This window comes from Myotis daubentonii, chromosome 3, assembly GCF_963259705.1.
Source record: "Myotis daubentonii chromosome 3, mMyoDau2.1, whole genome shotgun sequence".
Classification (NCBI taxonomy): domain Eukaryota; kingdom Metazoa; phylum Chordata; class Mammalia; order Chiroptera; family Vespertilionidae; genus Myotis; species Myotis daubentonii.
In genome coordinates this window covers 17,192,775-17,212,064 of record NC_081842.1, presented here as the reverse complement: position 1 = coordinate 17,212,064, position 19,290 = coordinate 17,192,775, and the positions used below count along the sequence as shown (strand labels likewise).

The 19,290-nt window shown below is 37.7% G+C and overlaps 1 long non-coding RNA gene and 1 pseudogene across 1 annotated transcript in view; both read right to left on the bottom strand.

Annotated features, from left to right (window-relative positions):
* LOC132229210 (uncharacterized) overlaps positions 1–19,290 on the bottom strand; it is a 123,992-nt gene that overhangs the window by 32,792 nt on the left and 71,910 nt on the right. The gene's annotated exons all lie outside the window — the stretch shown is intronic.
* Positions 4,601–4,714, bottom strand: LOC132231938 (U2 spliceosomal RNA; annotated as a pseudogene).

Sequence of the window (19,290 nt, the reverse complement as noted above, 5' to 3'; positions counted from 1 at the left end):
GATGTAAGAAACACACTGATACGCTTCACTTTCTTTTGGAATAGTTGGGCATCTTAGGCAGGAACTGGGAATTTTGTCCTTTGAGATCACAGAAAAAAGAAAAGAAAAGAAAAAGAAAACTACATTCAACCATGTCAAACCCACTTCAGAAAAGAAGAAAAAGTATACAAAATGCATAGCCCATTAAAGCTGTTATTTCCCTTCTTTAAATATATCACATAACCACACAGTTAAAAACCAATCACAAAAGTGATATTTACAGCTAAAAATGAATATGCATTATATTTTGAATCATGGTTTTAATGTTGTTGGAGCTCATTATCTCTCAGTATCACCCTTTAATTTGCTTTTGACGTGTGGAGTCTGGCTTTTTAAGTGCAATTTATTCTTTTATTTGCACATTAATTATTTTTTAAAAAATATTAAAGAAAACCAACATATGTGAAGAAATAATCTGGGATAGAATGCTTTCTTTGACTCCAATGATTAAAATATTAATAAAGTGAACAAGCAGCACTTTCAAGAATATGAAGCCATAAACATGAGGGAAGAAGAAGGTAAAAAGAATAGTAATGTGCCTGTCAATATCAAATACTGACTTCTCATTATCAAAACGGAAGATCATTCACTGCAAGCGTATTACAGTCCATACCTTAATTAAACGACCACCCCCTCATCCTGAGTCAGCCAAAGGACAAATCGGAAGCTGCTCTGTAAATATTTCTTCTCTTTGCCCTAGCTGGTTTGGCTCAGTGGATAGGACGTCGGACTGCGGACTAAAGGGTCCCAGGTTCAATTCCAGTCAAGGGCACATGCCCGGGTTGCAGGCTCGATCCCCAGTGGGGGGCGTGCGGGAGGCAGCCAATCAATGATTCTCTCTCATCATTGATGTTTCTATCTCTCCCTCTCTTTCCTCTCTGAAATAAAAATATTTTTTAAAAAAATATTTCTTCTCTTAAAAAGTTTCCCTGAATCAGCTAATGGTGAACATGATCTACTTAGAAAATGTTTTCAAAAATTATCCATAGTCTTTGTTTGTTAAAAGTGAGGGTCTATTGACAACATGGTTCATATGGATGAAGCCAGGACAATAAAAGTGTTCTCTTGTGCCTTAGCCGGTGTGGCTCAGTGGATAGTGTCATCCTGGGGACTGAAGTGTCCCAGGTTTGATACTGGCCAAGGGCACATGCCCTGGTTGAGGGCTCAATACCCAGTAGAGGGTGTACAGGAGGCAGCTGATCAATGATTCTCTCTCATCATTGATATTTATATCTCTCTATCCCTCTCCCTTCCTCTCTGAAGTCAATAAAAATATATTTTTTTAAAAGTGTTCTCGTCCTAACTGGTTTGGCTCTGTGGATAGAGCATTGGCCTGCAGACTGAAAGGTCCCAGGTTCAATTCCGGTCAAGGACATGTACCTTGGTTGCGGGCACATCCCCAGTGGCAGCTGATCGATGTTTCTATCTCATTGAGGTTTCTAACTCTCTATCCCTCTCCCTTCCTCTCCATAAAAAATCAATAAAATATATTTTTTTTTTAAAAAAGTGTTTTCTCGTGTGCTTAGTGTTTAAAATTGTCATTAAGTTTTCATTTGGAAGCTTCATTAAATAATTTTCTATACAGGTAATGATGTGTTTCATTTCTTTCCCTGTGTAGGTAACACTGAAATCAGAGACTTGGAACTAATAAAATCTAGGGAAAGGAACATCTAAATTATAAACCATTCTTTTATCTATTCCATGACTTACCCTGGGCAAAATTAAGCCCATCCTCCCACCTCAGGCTACAAGAAAAGTATTTCTAATTTTCAGGTATTAGTGATTAAATAAATATACATTCTCCTTGAGTGTTTACATTATAAAGGAAAAATTAAAGACAAAAAAACTTAATGCAAAGCAATAAACTGTTAATAAAATTTTCTTAGAACACAGAGAAAGCAAATTATTTGCTTCTCCTGAGAACATGATATATTTTCTCTGTGGATGATGAAAACAATTTGCTTTGAATATCAAGAAATATAGAGGCAAATTTACAGCCTGCCTTTATTAATTTTTTCAAATCCTAGGCCTATATTTTTCTCATTCCTGACCTATTATAATTTACTAGAGGCCTGGTGCATGAAATCATGCACAGATAGGGACCCTAGGCCTGACCAGGGCCAATCAGGTTCACCCCCCAACCTCCTCATTCCCTCATTCCCTCAGCACCTGCCACCACCACTGGTTGCCCAACATTGTCTGTGCCACCCCCTGGTGGTCAGCACACGTCATAGCAAGTGATTGAACTCCCGGTCTCCCAGTCAAACTCCCAAGGGGACAATTTGCATATTAGCTTTTTATTACATAGGATATCTTCTCTGGTCCTGAATCTTTGTAAGCTGCCTTGCTTTCTTGGGAATAAAGATACGTGCATAATACCAGTGCTTTGTGTCTTCAAGATTTGCTCCCTACCATCACTACTGCCCCATCCCACCAGCCCATCAACAGTTTGGAAGTTTTTCCTTTTCACCTTGCCTCCTTTCATACTTAAGCTTTCTTACGCATAATAGAGTCCTTCTACTTGAAGAGAGATTAATTCAGAGTGATCCTTATAAAATCATGAAATAAGATCAGTCCGTGTTCTTTTCCTCTGTCCTCTTTTAAGCCCTCCTGACTCCAGGCTTCACGGTCCCCCACCATAGGGACCTCAAGCTTTTACTGAGCTTCATCATCCCTAAGCTCACAAAACTTCTCCAGTTCTGCTTCAAACTTGTTTGGAATTGCTCAGTTCCATAATAAATTAGCCTTGTAGCCAAGCTTGAAATGGCTTTATGTAGTTGGTGTTGGTCTCTTAGTATGACTTTGACATTGAACCAAGCCAAATTTCTCTTGAGTGCAGATGAATAATGTTTTCTAATTTATATGAGGCTTGCACCTTATCTCATTTACTCAAGCAAAAAAAAAATCATAATAACTGAATTTACTGTAACATACACATTTCTCAAAAAGCATTATGACCCCAGCCAGTTTGCCTCAGTGGATAGAGCGTCGGCCTGCGGACCGAAAGGTCCCAGGTTTGATTCCGGTCAAGGGCGCATACATACCTCAGTTGCAGGTTCCTCCTCAACCCAGGCCCTGGTCAGGGCTCTTGCAGGAGGCAACCAATCAATGTGTTTCTCTCACATTGATGTTTCTCTCTGTCTTTCCCTCTCTCTTCCACTCTCTCTAAAAATCAATGGAAAAATATCCTCGGGTGAAAAATTTTTTTAAAAAAAGCGTTATGTACAGGATTCACATTAGCTGTATTTATTTTAAATATTTTCTGAGAAAGCATTCAGAGGGAACACTCTAGTCTCATGTCTTGTCAAATAGAAAACAGAGTGTTTTTTTCATTTCTTTTCTTTTTTCATATTAAATATCGTGCATTAATTGGTCTAAATACTCCTATTGGAGTTTCCACATTTCTAATTAAATTTCAAGCAGTCCCTACTTCTTAGGAAACATAGAATGAATGCCCTAACTCAAAACAACAGCAGATGAAATGCTGCATCTTAATGAAAGTCAAGCACCATTAATATACCTTCCTAAATTTCAATCCACCCTCAGGTTGCACAGTGGTTCCCATTCAGCCGGGGTAGCTGGTTTCTAAATGCTACAGATTTTCATTTTGCCCTTTGTAGCTTTTTAACAAGCAATTAGCATGCTTAGATACCTTTCTGCATGATCCTAATTTTCTCCCATTAGCTTTTAGCTCTGTGGTATTCAACATTCATTACTCTTTGTTTTTAGAAAGTATTTTTAAACAACTTGAAGTTATCATCAGACATAAAGAGTCTAATTGACTTATATTTGTGTTATGTTGAACAATAATTTCCCTAAACTTCTATGCTGAGAAACATACTACACCTGCCTCTACCTCTTGATGTATTCAAAATGAGTTTAATGAATCTTGTTCCCTTATTTAAAGATTTAGGAAATAGCAATTAATCACCATTATTCAAGCAGGCAATAATTATGGAGACAATTGTTTCAATAAATAAACTCAAAAGATCTCACAAATAAAAGGGCTTTCTGGGTTAACATTGTAAAAACTTTGTAATCCTGAATAGTTTCATGATTCTTTTACTATTAATTATTTAAACAACATATCTCAGCAAAGGTACAGATGTCATTTTATATCTGTCCAATTCATTAACTTCATAATCAGATGAGATGGGAGGAGAATGGCAAAACATGTGATTTTCCCCAATACTCAAATGAAATTTTTCAGAAACTCATTTATATACATGAAAGTTCACTTACTTGATTATGTATGCTACCATTACTTTAAAAATTCATCAAAACAAAAAAATCTTACCATAGGCAAAAATATTTTATGACTATTAAGAAATTTGGTCTGGGTATAGAAGGCAATATTTTATCATGATATAAACTATGGGACTATAGTTTTATATGTCTGAAGAAATATTTTGGTGGAAAGCTTTCAATTCAGTTCAAACATGTTCTGTTTTTAAAACAACCAACCACTAAGTAGTTGCTTACCAACTGATTCCCGGCTATTTTAACTAAATAAGAAGTACTATTTGCCTACACAAATAAATCATGCCAACAATTTAAGATTAATTGGTAAAGTATTTGAGATTTTAAGGCTAATTTAAGTTTAGAGTTAACATTTTTATTAAACTGATAAGAACAGATACTACACTTGATCTTAGCCAAAAGGCCGAGAAGCGATAGAGTTAACATTTTTAAATTATGAAAATAGTCATTGATCACAACAGTCAATATAATTAAAATGATAGAACCAAATTATAGAAGTAGACAAGTTGCCGAAGCTAACAATAACATTTGTTTGGAGGTGAAATGCAAATTTTTTTTTAACTGAAACCACTGCAAGATAAAGAAAAGAAAGGAGCTCTGAAGCATATTCCAAATAGAATTATATAACCAAAAAGACGTATTTGCAAAAATAAAAATTCTTCTAGACTAAGGTGCCTGTGTAGAACCCTATAAGTAGAACCTATATGATTTATGGGGAAAGTTGGCACATTCTCCAAACAAACCTATCAGAGTATACTATTATAGTACCAGCTATGTTGAAGACTTTTAACAAGATGGCTAAATTTTTCATTGGTAACTTTAAGACTTGAAATAAATAAATTCAGTACTGCAAATAAAAAGAAATAATTTTTCTTTCCACCTGCAAAATTTTTTGTTCAACTCTATGCCACTTCCTGCCTGAAACACTTATTTAGAACTGCTCTTTTGTGTTAATTGTTTTTCAGATTTCACTGGATGATCTCAGAAACCAATAGGGATTTAAATCATCATGAATAATGCAAGATTGATGTGCTATTAAAGCAAAGATAACTTACACTTACAACACTAGTTATAAATAATAATAGGAAATCAAAGAAAAAATTGCCTGAAAAAAACTCCCTTTTATCAGGTTAACCTTCTAGGATTTCTCAGACAAAGCAAATTATTCTACAAAACCAAAGCCAATGTCCAAGCCTGCTTGTAAAAATCACCAGTTCAAAATGCTACCATTTGTCCTTCTCATTTAAAATTTTTAAATGGTCTCTTGTCCCCTTTTGTGCTGTCGATGAATTTGCGGGCAGTACATTGTTATTCCAGCTCAAAAACCTCCTGTGTGGCAGAGGGCTCCGCAGCCCCGAGAAAGGCAGCGAACGGTGTTGAATTCAGTGCAGTGCATCTGGTAACACGAGGAGAGCATGACTAATATTTGGAGATCTAGCACACCTTAGTGGAAACAATTATAACTACAACTGCTTTAAAGACATTTAAATTTTAAATTCCATTGTTTCAGTGAAATTCCATTTCACCTAAATAGAGGGTGTGTTTCTTCCCCAAACTCTTTACAAATGAGAAGATAAATTTAATCATGAATTTCTAAAACAAGAAATCATGATTTATTTTCAGAATATCTTTTTTTAAATTATATCTTTATGGTTGAAAGTATTACGTATGTCCCCTTCTTCACCCCCCCCTATTGACCCCTTCTAGCCCACCCCTGACCCCCATCTCAGGCCTTCACCGCCCTATTGTCTATGTCCATGTGTTATACATATATGCATACAAGTTCTTTAGTTGATCACTTCCCAGTCTCCCACCCTCCCCTGCCTTCCCTCTAAGATTCTGCAGTCTGTTCTATGTTTCTATGAATATCTATAAATATCTGTACAATCCCCCAGAATCTATTAAATTAAAGACAATTCCATTTTATTTGCCATTACGGTCAGGTGTGAAAGTATCAGATTTCTTTTTTCCTTAAATGATTGCAATGCTCTTGACCAGCAAAAGCTTTTCCGGTCAGTTCTTGCGATGCTTCAAAGGCTTGGTTTCAAGTAGGTTGTGCATGTTTTACCATTAATGGTTGACTCCCTTTACCTCAGACTACTGAAATGTCATCAAGGAAAAGAGAAGACATCTTAAAAACCCATTCAACTATCTATACAATATCAAGCGCTTTCAATTTTATCTCCTGTCCCATCACCTTCCATCTTACAGTTCAGATAGGTAAAGTATTCAAGAAGAAGTACCAAACGATCATTCCAGAACATGAAGTAAGTTAGTGCTGTTCATGTATACATCCATTCATACATATATGTCCAGAAATCAGAATGTAATATTTGTGGACCCACAGGTAAAATACTCTTGTTTATTACTCAGTTATCGGCCATGTGACTGGAAACTGGGAAATAAGTAAATAAAGCTTGCCAGCAATTAAATATTCTAGCACCGGGGACTTCCAAAATGGTTAAAGAAGCTCAGCAAATGCTCTTCTCAAAAAGCAATGACAGCCCGGCTGGTGTGGCTCAGTAGTTGAGCACTGACCTATGAACCAGGAGCTCAGGTTTGATTCCTGGTCAGGGCGCATGCCTAGGTTGCAGGCTCGATCCCCAGTAGGGGGTGTGCAAAAAACAGCCAATCAATGATTCTCTCTCATCATTGATGTTTCTATCTCTCTTGCCCTCTCCCTTCCTCTCTGCCGGTTTGCTCAGTGGATAGAACTGCAGCCCAAGGACTTAAGGATCCTGGGTTCAATTCCATTAAAGGGCATGTATCTCTGTTGCAGGCTTGATCCCCATCCCTCTTGGGGGGGGGGGGGGTGTGGGAGACAACCAATCCATGTGTCTGTCTCACTTCAAAGTTTCTCTCTCTATTTCTCCCCCTTCCTTTCACTCTCTCTAAATCAATGGAAAAATATCCTCAGATGAGGATTAACAAACAAACCAAAGAAAATTGCCAAAAAAAACCCCAACTATTTCAAGACTCTAGAAATTGACCAATGCATACAACACATTGAGGTGCACTTATTCAAGACAAACCTTCAGAAAGAACTGTTGGTGTCTGTATCATTTTTTTCGAGGGCTGCTCCCTTCTCCATTGTCCTCCAGCCTTGCTGGCACCATATACCAGGGCAGGCGCACTGTGAGAAACAACAGCTTTGCTCCTGTGGGGAGACCCCTTGTTTTGGAGCAGAACACTGAACAACCCCATCGCTGCGGGCGTTGTCCAAAACAGTAACAACCTCTGGGCAAACAAACAGGGAAGGCCTATGACAAAGCTATCCTGGGTTGTAGCCCTGGTCGGAGCAAGCAACAAAATGGCACACTGGCTAGTAAAGGAACAAGAAAATTGGGAAATGAGGCCGCCATAATCTCACGGTCTCATTCAAGCAGGATTTGGTAAGTTCTCAGAAGTCTCTGGAAATCTGGAGGACCACATGGCTGTGCATGTGAAGAAGGGACCCAAAAGGGCCCTGGCTGTCCGCTCATCCCTGGCCAACCGTGAGGCCCTGCGCAGGCACAGGAAACAAGCCAGGGGGGCTAGAAGAAAGCTAACGCTGGGACAGACTTGTAAACTGCTTGACTTTTTAATATGTTCCCAAACATACAGTCAGGCCGACAGGAAGGAAGTAGGAGTCTCACTGGGTTGAGGTGGTTGAGCCAGGCCTGTGAACTGGCAGACAGACCACCAAGCTATTGCTGTCACAGGGGGGACCCCTAAGAGGCCTGGCTTAAATATATATACAAGAATGTTTACTGACTTTTTCCCAAAGAAATCTTCATTTCTAGTCTTTTGATTAAGAAAAAAAATAAATTGAATTATGATTGCTACTGTAGTTGGAAACTCACAGAGCAATTTAGAGACAGAAGAAAGACCAGAGAAGCCAACACATGAACTTCCAAAAAAGGGTGGCTATTTAGTTTAAGCATAAACAATATTAACTTTTTTATTTGTCTTTGATGGCAGTCCTGCATTTAACAGCAGTACAGTAACTGGATTTCATAATGAGCAAACCTAAACCCCCAAAATCTAACTTAATTTTTAAAATTCACATAACTTATATCTGCTTATGTGACAACCTTCTCATTTCTAAATTATTTCTTAAAGTATGAAGATAGGTAGAAGCAAAGAGCCTTGTCTTGGTTTGGGATCCTAAATTAAATATGTCACCACCACTGCCTTCAATATTTCATACTGAAACTTTTTCTTTGCTATCCCTTCAGAGGAATACATTCTTAAACAATCCCATTAATGGTGGTCAGAGGCTTTTACAACTATAATGTGCTATAATATGGTTTTAAAAGGGTGAGAGGTATGTTATTCTTTTGTAAGGTAAAAGAAAGAACATTATGAAAGGAGGTAAGGGAAGAGACCTGGAAAACCACAGAGGTTCTCTGGCAGATTAATTTCAGAAGAGTGCATATGGAAGTTATAGATACATTAATTAATTTCCTTTTAATGATCCATGATGCTGTGTCCTCTAGAAAACTTTCAAGGTATCCAGGAATATGTGTACTTCCATTGAAAGGTTACTATATTTGAAGACTCTATGTCTATAAATGAAAACTGGTATCTTATTTTACTAACTGTATATTTAAGTCAAGTCGAGATTTTTAAATTCATACCCTGGTGATAAAGAGCTAAACAGTAGCCAATATTAAATTCATATTTTAAAATGTATAACTGATGCAAAAAAATGTTAAATTGCAGTGTAATATAGTATAAGGTCAGTAGCTACACAGCCATTGTTTAAAGCTGTGACAGTTGCTCCACCTCTGCACTATGGGAATTTTAGCCGATAAAAATCCAGGTTGTGGGCACTGGCCTGTGCGTTGCAGGATGAGTAGCAGCATCCTGACCTCTATCCACTAGATGCCAGTAATCACCTCTAGATGAGAACCTTTAGCCAAGGACAACCTTGCATGGTCCTTTCTAGGATCACATGGAGTGTTGATGTTTGTTGTTGTTGTTCGCCATAATCTGATTTTTTGAGATATAATTGACTTTATATTAGTTTCAGGTAAACAATGCAATGACTTGATTTTTGTATATATTGTGAAATGATTACCACATAAGTCTTGTTACCATCCATCGCCATCCATAGTTATAATTTTTTTTCTTGTGATGAGGACTTTTGAGATTTACTCCCGTTTGTGCATGGGATTGACCCTCAGGCTGGCTGATTGTAAGGCTCAACCCCAACCACAGCATCCAAGTTACTATGCAGGTGCTCTTATGTTGTGGCCAGCACTGTGTTTCTGCCTCCCATGTTTTATATAGGTAAGACTATTACAGTGTTCAGACTTCATCTTGGAATGGCTATACTTTTTAAAGAAAGAAAACCTACACCTCATCCTATGTATATGCTATTTTTGAGCATCAATATTTTTTCTGATATTTGGGGAAGAAAAAAATGGTTTATATATGTAACATAGTCATATCAAAATTAAGAAAAAAACTCTTATAATCATTATTTCTGAAACTATTCATGTGATCAAAATTAGTATTTTAAACAGTCTTCTTCTACTACCAATTCCCCTTTGCCCTCAGCAAGCTCCTCAGCTGGCTGTGGCTTTGCCTAGAATGGAGACTCAAACCTTCATTCCTAAGGGATCTGGACCATTGGCATCCTGTCTGTTTTAGGTCGTAGTTTCCCCATTGACTTCAATTTGAGGACATGGGAGTAATAAGTTACACCTCAGGGAATCTCCTAAATTCCAAAAATATTTCTCCTTATCTGCATTAGATAGAAGCAATGTAATTTCCTCTTTATAGTCAGGATTAATCACCGCAGCCAGTAGAATGACACCCTTCTTTGCTTATTAGTATACTGGGCTAAAGAGTCTAAAGTGGTCAAGTGACACATTCAACTTCCAATTTAGTTTAATTACTGCTGTATTCTCTGGTGAAGGCATTCTTCCCTTGGAACTACACTTCTGACCAGTTCAGTTGACACAAGTCAAAACTCCACTGGTCACCTGATTTTGTTAAGCTCCAACTCTGATTGGTGATCCCTAATGATATTTAGCATCTCTATGAATTAGTGTCAAAGTCAATGTCCAAAATCCATTTTAAAAATCAATTATTTAGTCTTCCCCAATGCACAATCATCCTGGAAAGTGATCATGGGACTCTCTTAGGAAGACTAAGGGAAATATTTATAAAATACAATTTTTTGCTGTATAGTGAGGTTTTTTCTCAATAGGGCCCAGCCTCCCCCCACTTATGAAGGGTGCCTAGGTCTATGAACTTGCTCAAGTCTGGGAATTGATTGCAGGATTATTCTTCTCTTTTCAATCATTAAGCTCTGAAGATTCCCCAATATCATTCCTTGGGTGCCTTATCTTCTCACTCTATACTCTTACAATAATGAATTCATCCACACTTGTGGCTTCAGTAACTACCCACAATCCAATGCCCTACATTTTCATTTCCTCTTCAGAACACTCCACTGAGCCACAGGCAGCCTACATGAGTGCCTATCAATATATACCGCAGATTCAACAAGTCTGAAACCAAATACAACCCCATTTTAATGCTCCACATCACAGCAGAAGACACCATCATCTGTCTTTCTAACAGAATCCCAATCCTAACAGTCATCTTCAGTACCTACCTTCAACTCATTCAATTTAACATTGAGTCTCATGGATTTTATATCCTAAATATTTCTCAGACCCACCAATTCTCTCCATTTGCAACACCACTATCCTAGTCAAACTTTCTCTTTTACTATTGTAAGTAAATTCTTTTGTTCTACTCGCATTGCTTATTGGTTTTCTCTAATTTTTTTCCACACTGCAGGCAGAGTTTATGAGATTATAAGGTTCTCAAAGGCCATGTATTTCTATATAATTTATATACCCAGCAGAGTAGCTTCCCCAATTATTAAGCATGTAATTACTGCTTCTGCTATATATCTACCGCTGATCAATTTTATGATGAAAAATTTTTAAATGGACACAATGGTCCCTCGTCCAAAGAAATCTTGGAGAAACAATAACAATAGTTTGATTCCAGGAAGACACAGCAACATCCAATTTAAATTTCTTCCTGCACATGAAAGGCCTCATCCACAGACCTTATAATATCAATGAGCCCCCACTGACATGCCTTTGTGAGCCTTTGATTAATCCTATGGTTCATAGAGGATGAGTTGGTTCAGATATCAGAAGGGAGTTAAATGCCTTTAGGAGAGCTGAGATATTGTACTGATTGAGAAACCTCCATATTAATTTACAGATTGCTTTTTTTGTATCATATTTCTTCTTACCAATCAATATGGATCTATATTTATCAACTTACTGAGTTAAGTTGATTTACGGACAAAATTTCGTCATATAACTTGACCAAGAAATATGGTCTAATTCTATATCCAGTAGGAAAATATAGCATTACTGCTAGTATGGTTTTAATAGAAAATTTGCTCTACTTTTTTTTATGAATTTAAATCAATTCCCCAGCTTATTTTTCAGTTATCATCATTCTACCTTTTTACAAGCATTTCCACATCTGTTGCAGATGTCCATGGTTGCAACTCTAGCCATTCAGCCTTATAAAAGAACCTGCCCACATCCACTTTTCTGATAGCCTGCTTCCTGAAAAACAGACAGTAGGCCACACATATGTTCTCAATATCTGGCAACAGAAGTTACAACAATGGTGAATTAGTTTCCCAGAACTGCTGTAACAAAGAACCACAAACTAGATGGCTTTAAACAACAGAAATGCATTGTCTCACAGTTCTGAAGGCTTGAAGTCTGAAATCAAAATATCAGATGGCAGCCCGGCTGGTGTGGCTCAGTGGTTGAGTGTCAACCTATGAACCAGGAGGTCACTGTTCGATTCCCAGTCAGGGCACATGCTCGGGTTGCGGGCTCGATCCCCAGTGTGGGCATGCAGGGGACAGCCAATCAATGATTCTCTCCCATCATTGACGTTTCTATCTCTCTCTCACCCTCCCTTCCTCCCTAAAATTAATAAAAATATATTTTAAAAAACATATATCAGATGTCCATGTTCCCTCTGAAACCTTCAAAGGACAGCCACTCCTTGATTCTTCCTGGCATCTGATTATTGCTGGCAATTCTTGACGTGCCTTGGCTTGCAGCTGTAGCACTTCCACCTTTGCCTCCATTATCACATGGTGCCCTCCCCTCCTTGTGTTCATGTCTCCTCTCTTGTCATAAGGATACCAGTTTATTGGATTATAGACTAATCACATCAGCAACAGCCCTGCTTCCCAATAAGGTGCTTATTGTAGGAGGTGCTTAGGGTTATGACTTCAACCTATCTTTCTGGGGACACAATTCAACCCATGGCAAATGGGTGAACATCTGACACAAGCCAGCCTTTCTCAGCATGGTCTCCCCAAAAAGCAGAACCTGTGGCAAGACTGGTGAGCAAGTTGGCTTAGATATCAGAAGGGAATTAAATGTGTTTTCCAGGAAGTGATCCCAGTGAGCGGGTTGAGGGATGAAGAGTTAGAGAGAGAAGGAAGAGACAACATAAGGGTGTGTTATTGGGATTTCCACTGTGGACACTAGGGGCTTGACTCTACTTGGACTTCCAGAGAAGTGTACAGAACACCTCCCAGAATCATGTGCTGGAAGGATAAAAGGCAGGAGCACTTACACAACAGCTCTCCCTCATTGAGCAGATGTCAACCCCCAGGGATGTGGACTCCCTCACACTTACAAGCCAGTGGACATGGACAAAGTGAGCTCCCAGGGGCATCGCTAGCATTGAAGGAATTCCAGGGCAGAAAGCAATGATCCATGTCTGAGCCTGTCCAGAGCTCTCCACTCCAGTCACAGCTAAAGCAGAGGTGAGGCTGAGTAGATGTGAACCAGGCCATAGATTCTCTCCTCTAGGGACATGGAATTGGGATTAAGAATCTATAATTAGTTGGTTGGTGGCACTTAAACAGGCAGGTATTGCAGGCGCCTACACAAGCCATTACAGGAACATGGTTTTGTCCTGAAGAAACAGCAGATATACAGCAAGATGCATATAAATAAGTCAGATAGACAGCAAATACAAATTGTAGAAAGTGTGCTTTTTACTAAGGATCGCTTTGCTGCCTGACTTCTCTTCTCTTTTAGGGGTCCCTGTGACACCCACTGACCCACCTCCATTGATGTCTATAGGACAACTCTATATCCTCTGAAGAAATGTCTCTTTTTATTTGTAGCCCAGTGGTCATATGAAGCCCCTCTGCCACTCAAGATCCGGATACAAACTTGAATCCATCTCTATATATGTGAAAACCTAAATTACTATTCTAAATTTACTATGAATATTCATATTCCTGTGACTATTATTCATCATGTGAATTAATTGAGAATGAATAAATAAAGCATTATGGGAAGAAGAAAACATTCTGGAGATAAATGATAGTGATAGTTGCACAATAATGTAAATGTATTTAATGTCACTGAACTCTACACGTAAAATGATAAAGATGGTAAATTTTGTATTATATGTATTTTACCATAATTTTTTTAAATTAAAATTTTTTAAAATATGAGTTTAGTGGATTCCACTGAAGATTTTGTGGGTCTAAGGAGGATTCTCATTATGCAAATACAGTCTTCTACCCTCCTCTCTGTCGCTCTTCCCACATCTGTCCCTCTCATCTTCTCCCATTGCCCTGGGCATACCAAGTTTCACCTTCTCTATTACAAAGATCATTATTATTCTAAATAAAGATGCCTCTGTGAAAAAGTAATTATGGTGATTGCTATTTGAAAAACAAAATTGTCTCCTCCTCATTAAATGTAAGTTAGACTGACTGACTTTCTAATTTCTCAGGACAAACATTTCTGACTAAAGCACAAGTACTTGTATACATAGTTTGTTTAAAAAAAGAGTCAGATGCTCCTAAGACAATCTTTGATCTATGCATGTGTGATACCATCCTAAGAAAGTTGTAGCATAGAGAATGGGGCATATCACACATTAATATTTCCATGTCTTGGAACTATGTTACAGCAGAGATAGAAAAGATGAGGTGTGGGAGAGATATTAAAATAGAACATTCATCCTTTGGCTTCTACATTAGCAGCATAGTAGAAAGCCGTGCCTAGATATCTGAGAGCTAATTTAATACCAAACTCCCAGGAGTAGTTTCCTGTCAGAGCTTTATCATGTATTATGGAGACAAGCATTGGCAGGCTTCCACAAGATCCATATAAGCTTTTATCTCTTCTCTGGATCAAGCATGTGACCGATGGCAGGGTCCTTATACAGGCTTTTACCATCCTTTTAGTAATACACTTGGTGATTGAGTTGAGGCCCATAAATCTAGTCCAGAGTTATGACCCCACTGGAATTTTATCCTGTTGATCCTCAACCATCTACCACACATGTGCATTAACATTTCATAAAAGCCCTACTCACAGGTCTCCTAAAAGCTTTCTCATATGTAGACTAGAGTCTTCAAAGACCTTTTTCTTTCTCAAGGACTGAACACAGTTGCGTAATACCTGAATAATTATTCAAAAACAGAAGATGACTAATTTCTATTTTCTGCATTAAAATTCCACAGTATGTTGCTTAGGCAGCAACAGTATACCAAAGTTATTAATAGTTGGCTCTGACTTAATAGTCTTCATTCTTTCTAGTCCTATAGAATCAGAAAATATCAGTATTTGAAGATTGGTTAAGCCCTAGCTGGTTTGGCTCAGTGGATAGAGTGTCGGCTGTGGACTGAAGGATCCCAGGTTTGATTCCAGTCAAGGACACATACCCCAGTTGCGGTTTAGATCCCCAGTCTGGGGGTGGGGGGTGCATGAGGCAGCTAATCAATGATTCTCTCTCATCATTGATGTTTCTCTCTCTCTCTCCATCTCCCTTCCTCTCTGAAATCAATAAAAAATATTTTTTAAAGAGACTTTTTAAAAAAATTAGCTAATTTAAGCATTATAGACTCCTCATCCATAGGACTTATTTGGTTTATAGAGATATGTTGTATAGCACACACAATCTTTTTGAACCTTTTGAATTATTTATCACATTTTAAAATGTGGAGGTTGCACATCGTTATTGAAAGATCTGACAATACCCTGTTGGTGTTCCCATGTAGTAATGATGGGCTGGAGCCTGGTAACCACCGATGTCTGTGGACAGGGTATGTATTCTCTACTTCACCACAGTCTTCACCAAGCTGTGCTGGCTCTCATTCATCATGTGTCCTGCCTGAATCTTGTAGGTATTTAAATTTTTTACTTATGTCATTTTAGAAGTTAGAAAATATATGAGTAAGAGTGATGAAATGATTCTCTTAAGAGTAAATAGGCATTAAGTAACAAAAAATACCTGAACCCAAATCCTGTTGTCTGCACAAGTTACTTGTGGACCATGAACTTATGCTCATGAAATGCTGTCGTGTTCTAAGGGGTGCAGTTTGAGGACATCTACACTATACTACACTTTTTTAAAAAATTTTAATTCTTTATTGCCTCTATTTTTAAAAATATATTTTATTGATTTCAGAGAGGGAGAAAGAGATAGTAACATCATGATGAGAGCAAATCATTGAGTGGCTGCCTCCTGCACACCTACTACTGTGGATTGAGCCCACAACCCGGGCATGTGCCTTTGACTGGAATCAATCCTGGGACCCTTCAGTCCACAGCCCAATGCTCTACCTACTGAGCCAAACTGGCTAGGGCTATTGCCTTTAACACAAGCTTCAATTTAAGCAAAAAATGATCAAAAATCATCAGTTCTGAATATCTAAAACAGAGATGGCCTAATTATTACTTAATATTATAATCCAGAGTCTTATAGGCTATCAATGTTAAAGGAATTTCTTCAAATTGAAGGAAAAATATACTAGAGGTAAACTCAAATCTTCATGAAGAAATTAAAGCATCAGAAATAGTAAATATCTAGGTGAATATGAAGGCTATTCTTTTCCTGTATTTTAAAATACATGACTACAGCAAAATTATGACTAATTTGTGGGTTTTATAACGTATGTAGATGTAATATACATAACGCATGTAGCATAAGGTACAGTGGGAGAAGTGAATGTATTGATACAATTGCAATATTTCCATATGTTATGTGAAGTAGCACAAAATTATCTCTTAAATAGACTGTGAAATTAAGGATATTTATTCTAGTAGCTAGAGTGACAACTAAACACAAAGCATTGGTATATATTATTTTATATATATTCTATAAAACATTAAAATAAACTATTGACAATATTTTTGCTCCCCATATTGTGATCTTGAGCCTGGTGTGTCTATAAGTCATATAGTCCGAGAGGAAGTCGTTTTCATCAGAGAATGTGGAATGGCTCCTGAGAGTTGGAAGCAGAAACTGCCCCTTGACTAATTTGAATTACTCATAACTCTGAACCACAAGGCACAGAAAGAAGATTAATTTTCTGGGAAGAGAGATCGTTAGCAACTACCTGAGAAAAATGGAGTTACTGGTACATATGGGGATAAAAATTTTTTTTTGGAACCCAGGGAATTCATTGGGGCAGCTCTCAATATTTTCATGCAATTTAGGCTTAATGACCACACCTATAAAGGTGGGAACGTAGCAGTGATGTTTTACATCACTATTTTTTATTCTCCTCCCCTTATTACATTATATGGAGAAAATGGTGAATAATCTAAGTTTCAGTAGGAGTGTGACTAGGTTGATGGTATCCCACCAGGACACGATAGCTATTAAAAATGTATTGTCCCCTTGTGTTGGAAATTCAAGCTTACCACCTACACAAAAAGGAAAAAGAAAAATGAATGCCTAAAGGTTGAACTATACCAAAATCCTCCATTTTACCTCTCCACCCTTCTCTTGGCACCGAGGAACTGATCTACATCAAGATTCCCATGCCCTCTACCTACTAGTTGAATGAAAATCCCTGCTAAGAGAGTTCATGGAGGCAAGAGAGTTGAACCAGTGTATTTACTCCCTAAATCTATCTTTGCAAGGTCACCCAAGCTGGCTAATATCCTCCATCCAAAAGTCAACACCACATTCATGGAGACACTATACACAACCTCTTCCTTCCAAGTTCTAGAAACCATTCCCTCTCCTTGTTGCTTTAGACCTAGAGGTTGATGCCATCTGGGTTGCTACGAAGCTCCAAGTCCATGTACCATCCTTGGTGGATCCTCTCTGCACCTTTATAAATAGTCTTCTTGTAGCCTTAGCCGGTTTTGCTCAGTGGATAGAGGGTCGACCTGTGGACCGAAGGGTCCGGGTTTGATTCCAGTCAAGGGTATGTATCTCAGTTGCAGGCTCCTACAAGGCCCGGCCCTTGGTCAGGTCTCGTGCAGGAGGCAACCAATCTATGTGCTTCTCTCACATCAATATTTCTCTGTCTTTCCCTCTCTCTTCCACTCTCTCTAAAAATCAATGGAAAAATATCCTCAGGTGAGGATTAGAAAAAAAATTAGTCCCTTTTTAAACAAACCCTCCTTAAATTTCCTATTTTGGATGTACTGTTCATATTGGGACCAGGCTGATAACAAGAGTCATATTTTAAATTAAAACAAATGAAGTGAAATACTAGATGAATGTAAATATTATGCAAAATTACTAGAAGAAGCGAAAAGGAATTTCAGCTCTAAGCAATTTATCAAAAGAGCTTTCTAAATAAACACAGCTTCCTTTCTAAGATGAATTATAGTAAGATCTATTAATATAATTCTTTCCCCTTCACCAAACATCTTTTTTGCCATTTCTTCATCTCTTTTAAAGATTTGTTCCACTTTATTAAATTAATATATGCACTGTTGCTTCTTTTTCCATCTACAATTCCATATTCTAGAAATAACTATTCTACCCCCATATCATTTTTGCTTGATTTTTACTCCTATATAGTTTAATGGTATGCTTTTCATCCTATTTCCTAACTTGTAACCTTTAGATATAATCTAATTTATCATAATAAATAAAGAATGAGCTGGCTTACAACCAGCTCCCTTCCAACCAGTTGTTATATTTCTATTTTGAGTTCCTCGTGTAGTTACTTTGTATATTTATGGAAATACTAACATCTCTTCTCCTTATTCCAACAGCTGTGGACAGTATATTTTATAGCAGTAAACCAAATGTGTACTTTGGCCAAATACCAAGGCAAACCCAAACATGCTGCATCCATAATTTTTCTTCCCACTTTTCAACATGATATTAATGACCACAGTGTTCATTTCAGCATAACTCTGGTCTTTCTCCTGCAACTTCTACCATCTACATAACAACTCTGGCAAGGTTAAGGTGAAATAGTATTTGTGTATGATTAATTCTGCTATGTTTTATACATAAGTTGATGGAAAAGATGAAAGTCAATACAAATATTAAGATTGCAAATATGGTTTCCTGCAAATCCGAGCAGGGTAGATAGATTATTGTGACATGTTTTTAACAGCCTTTGTCTTCAGTTTTCTAATTGTAGTGATTTCTTGCCTTTATCCCAGTACCAACAGACATAAAATAATAAGTGGTCATTGAATCACCATTTCTCCTGCTGCCTCAGTTTAGACTGGCTGAACGAGCCAGGCCTGCTGCATAACTGTAATTCTGGAGTTTCCTTTTGCTGTTCTTCTAGAGACAAGTTGGCTCCACTATTTCAAGGATGCCACGATTTTTTATGTCTTAATTTTCTTCCTCATTTGGATATAGTCCAACCTCAAATAACGTCCCTTTCAAGGGTGCAGGAAATGTTTTATGAGTCTTGTGACATTATTCATTAGAACATTAAAGCTATTTCTCCACTGTCTTCTAACATTCAACACTGTTGATGGGAAATGTGATATCAGACTTGTCATTCTTCTGTAGGTTACATTTTTTATTTCTCAAGAAAAATTTTAGAATCTTCTCTTTATCCTTAGTCATTAAAATTTTCACAATGGTGTGTCTTGGGATGTGTCTTCATTCATTGCTCCAGGCACTCAGTGCAGGCTTTAATTGCAAGGTTCATCACTGGGAAATAACTTTGTATTTAGATTCACAGAAAAGTTGCATCCC